The following is a 5,282-nucleotide window of genomic DNA, read 5'->3' on the forward strand; positions in this document are numbered from 1 at the left end:
CGCCGACGTCTCATGTACGAATAGAGTGGATAATCAGACTTACGAAGCATCGCCATGAACCAAAAGCAACTGATACGATCACCAATTTCTGTAATGATAAATTCACTTCATACCATTAAAGACTTGGAGATCAGGTAAAAGTCTCGCAACTCATATGAAATTTGGTGTTCAGTCTCAGTGGTCTACTTTCCGCATCTCGATTTCATTACTACTAATGCATGGTACGCTATATCTATAAAAACAGCGTAATACTGAGATTGCTGGTTATATTGATATGCCAAAATACCCGGCCGGAAAGACAAGTGTGTTGAAGAGCGGCTTCCGGGTCGGGTGGAAGCGGCGACCCCGGATCGAATCCGCCCGGGGATTAACGACTAGGCTTAGTGTGATGGCCAGCCTGGATGTTGATTTAAGACGATTTACCACATTGCACTAGGTCATTACCTGGTTGGTCCCCATGTCCCACTTCACTTATATCATTCGCAAACATTCAGAAAACTTTCACTCAGTTACACATGGACACGCTGCATGGAGACAGTTGTGGTACATATTTTCCCTCCCACTGAGGGTGGGCATCGGGCCACCCTTAATTTAACCATGCCAGCACTGTTAATAACCAAGACGACCCTGCAACTATGCAGGATAACGGCATAAGAAAAAGAATAGGATACTAATGCACCAAAATAGAGAAGTCACGAAGCTGGACAGGCAAGCACACACAACGTATTACAGAAGTAATGGCTGTAGCAGAATCAGGGTCTTCTACACTGCTTTTACAGCTCTGGTTCTGTGGGTCTCCATGCCTTTACTTCTGTTATCGTCCTATCGCAAACCTATTTGAGAATATAGCATCCTTTTAGAACACTTTATTGCTTAGACCGCAGGTTTCGTTAGATAGATAACCAGTTCACTGGCCTTCTTCAGATGAATAATCCCAGAACGTGCTACCTATTAAACGTTGTATAGAGTACTGAGCACTACATCGTAGTGCAGAAGAACGGCGCATAATCCCTGTTTGTGCAGTTAAGTGGCCAGTTTCCATCAGCGGGATGGCTTCAACTCGTCCCCATGTCATGCAGGGTTGGCTGTTATATTGGTTATGGTTATTGTCTCAGAAAACGTGAGATCATCATACACATGGGGTTCTGTGCTCTGTACTCTACACAACCACTAATATGTTCGACGTTCTGGGATCATGGATCTGAAGACGACTATTGAAGTGGCCGATATTGGTTGTCTACGTAACAAAATTAGCAATCTAAACAATGAAGTGTTTTAATGGGATACTAGAGCCTCAAATGTAGAAGATCACTTCCTGACAATCATCACTAAACTTTATTGTTTTTATTTACTACACGAAAGCTTAAAACTTGAAACTTTCCCCAGATTTTCATTTGAGCTTTGCGTGGCAGTACGCAGTTCTTTGTACTCGTTACGTCTTTCTAGTTATTACTCGGCAAACAATCGCTGTTCCCTCTTGCGATGTCTCTGACGTTGTTGCAAAGGGTAAGTTAAGCCTTAATATTATTTCTCTTTTCTTCTTTCATTTTTGACATTCCATCTATAAAAATACTTACTTTTGCAGAGTAGTTTTAGCAAGACATTTCATTGTAAATAGTTTCAGCATGCCAGTTCACAATTTTTAAAAAAATCTGCTTCTTCCTTAGCACGAAGCTGCTATCGAAAATATAGCCTCTCCGTACATACTATGTTGTACGTGAGGAAGGACTAAGACAGACGTCATTATTTTGCTATTAGTTAAACATGAGACCAAATAGACGTAAACAGTGCATTTTCGTAAAGTATACTACGAGAGATCACGAACTCTTGCAACTGTTTTTCAAACAAGAGATATTTGGCCAAATCTTTCTGAACAATTGTATTTTCCCCAGTGCAACAGATCTCATACTATTTCGCCATTCACAATAGAAAGTTACTTAATTGCACTCTAAATTCTGCGGTTCACTCAGTTCCTATAAAAAAATATTCTTTTCTGTGCTGAGAGGTTTACAGCATACGTGAAGATAGTATGTACTTTTCTGTCATAAGTTATGTTGCTTGTTACTGACAGCGAACGTCACTTTATTACATAAATGTTCGGTGAAGACACTGCTAAATAATTTTAATTTCTTCTGTTCGGAGAGATGTATTTTGTTATTAGTCATGTGTCTGCTTAATTAAACTAATTATTATCATCATGATCACATACATTGGATTCCAAGTTTGTGACTAAAGTGCTTTACATTACGCTGGAAACGGAAACATTTAGGGGCATGTATTATTCTTTGAAAAGATCAACACATTATTGTCTTAAATCCATCTGAAACTTTGCAGGTATCTTGCAAATGTATTACGTATATATTTTGTATGCAGATAATACACTTTCGTTCTAAAACATATTATAAGTATGTTACGTTAGTGCGTATCAAATTGTATCCTTGTTAACGTTTAGAATAAACGATTTTAAAAGTTACCTAGTAACATAACATTTCTCTGTCTGTAAAGTCTCCTCGTCTAGAATCTGAGGAAATTTTGTTCTTCATTATGTATCTATGTGCCTGAATAATGCTCATACTTCTAGTTAATTGTGCACAATAAAGTTCCCAAAATGTTGTGAAACAATATTTTACCACTATTTCTGCAATGCTCTTGATATGGAGGAAAGTACTAGACTGGTTAGTAATCTCTAAGGAAGCATTTAATTAAGTTATTATCGTTTCATTAATGGCCAAATCCTTGTATGAAAATTATCATATATGTTACAAAGAAAGATGAAAGATTTTTGCTAGACGTTAATTCCGGTAACCATAACTTACGAACGAGTAATCGTTTCGTTGGTTATTTCATTTTTCTACATTCAATTAGTTGTCTGTCAGAGGTTAAAAATAAGTGACAAAAATGAATGAAGAGTTTTTTAATAGGAAATTCACAATATCATTGTATATACCAACCAAAAAATAGGTAATACGTATTTAGAGAGTACAGATGTGAGATTAGATAGTATGGTATCTGCAGGGCTGCACCCCTGCATACTCGGCCACCCCACTTGCATATCTGCTTCACGGGCCACGTAGAGACTCTGTCTCACCTTGGATGTTGTCAACTGAAGAGTGCTGAGCTGTTTACTGTCAACCGTCCTGCAGCCGCACAGTGTCGGAGGGCGAGCAGGCCGTGATAAAAAGCGCTGCAGTCGCGGGTACCTCTTCATGTCAGAGCGGTCATATGTTCAGGTTCCACCACACATGTAACCTTTCGCGGACGCGATCTTTAGTCCGCACCTTGAGAGCCAGCCAACCGTTGCGACCGTGCGGTTCTAGGCGCTTCAGTCTGCAATTGCGCTGCTGCTACAGTCGTTGTTTCGAATCCTGCCTAGCGCAAAGATATGTGTGATGTCCTTAGGTTAGTTAGGTTTATGTAGTTCTAACTCTATGGGACTGATGGCTTCAGATGTTAAGTCCCATAGTGCTATATAGCCATTTTTTTAACCTTGAGAGCCGGCTATGCTCCATACTCCGAGCAATCATCAGCTGTCACGGTTTTCCGTTACGGACCCAACGCCAGCCAGTGCTGCTGCCCACTATGCTGTCGTCTTGCCCTCGCCGTCAGCTATTCCCGAGAGCACTGGTTCGCACGATCTGCGTGTGACTGCCCACAAATACGCTGCCTCTTGGGACCGTATTGTTGCGACACCTTACTGCTCACCAGTGACTGTCCTCTAGCTCCCAGCATCATTGGGTCGTGTCGTTACTATCGTCCCTGCTCCACAATACTCCGACGTTCATGGAAATGTGTGCTCAGAAGCTGTATTTAGTTTAGTTCCTTTAATAAACAAACATTTCCTATTGCAGATGTGTACCTCAATGCTATCCGACACATCACTTGGCAAAATACATAGTGATTCACTGATGGAAAAAGTATTCCGACACCAAAAGATAATTAATGTAGGGTAAGAAATTTCGGGAATACATTTGCCTACGTAACATGTTTAAGTAATTAACATTGCTGGATTATTGGTTAATGTAAGCGCGAGATAAGCCACTTCAAATGTGATATGCTGGTACATTAATAACCAACATAACAGCCAGAATGTTGAATGCAGTCATGCAGACGTGCATGCATCGCGTTGTAAATGTACCCAATGTCAGCTTGTGGGATAGAGTTGCATGCTTGTTACACTTGGTCAATCAAATGGTTCAAATGGCTCTGAGCACTATGGGACTTAACATCTATGGTCATCAGTCCCCTAGAACTTAGAACTACTTAAACCTAACTAACCTAAGGACAGCACACAACACCCAGCCATCACGAGGACTCGGTCAATCAATCAGCAGTCAGGGAGCTTGGGATAACTATGGGAGTGGTCTTTCTGGCAAACGTAATCGCACTGCAGTCAATAACTGCAGGTGTAGGCCCAGTCTGTATAGCACGTAGACAGGTTGGCTGCAGGCCATCAACTGGCCTCTTTGTAACCAACACAGGGCCATCACTGGCGACGCGCAGAACCAGCTTCCATTAGAAAACATAACAGACCTCCACCCTGCCCGCGAAGGAGCTCTCGCTCCACACCATTGAAGTCGTAAATACCAGTGGTTTTTGGTCAGTGGAATGCACGATATAGGAGTCTGGCTCTAGGCTGTCCTTAAAGTAACCTATTTGTAACAGCTCATTGTGCCGCTGTGGTGCCCACTGCTGCTCACATCGCTACTGCACATGCAGTTAGACGCGCCAGATCCACACGCCGAACATGATGGTCGTTCCTCTCCAATAGTGCCACGAGGCCGTCAGGAGTCCGGTCTTCTTGAGGCCGTACATTCTTGTGTCCACAGCTGCCAGTCATCATGTACATGGCTACAATACTGCCAATCTTCCTGCAATATTGCAGAATGAACATACAGCTTTTCGCTGCCGACCTTGTTCAAACTCAGTGACGTGTGGTTAATTGTATCTTTGTCACTTTAAAGGCATTCTTAACATGAACACACCGCCTTCAATTTCAAAGGTAACTAATGCTCCCGACCGTTACAACGTTTGCTTAAAGCAAATCTTATTTGTATCCTCATAGCGTCGCTACTAACGCCAGTCTCATGCGACTGGCGCGAAATTGGAATATAAATCAATTTTTATATGAAGAAACACGCCTACAAACTTACTTTTATTTCGCTCAACTCCTTCTTGGTGAAGCGGTTTTCGCCCTCAGTTTAGTACCTGTACCTTCATCCAGAGTATTTTTTTATTTTTTGTCAGGATCAGTTCCGAAATTGCACAGTACCTGTTCCTTCAAC

This window comes from Schistocerca serialis, chromosome 1, assembly GCF_023864345.2.
Source record: "Schistocerca serialis cubense isolate TAMUIC-IGC-003099 chromosome 1, iqSchSeri2.2, whole genome shotgun sequence".
Lineage (NCBI taxonomy): Eukaryota > Metazoa > Arthropoda > Insecta > Orthoptera > Acrididae > Schistocerca > Schistocerca serialis.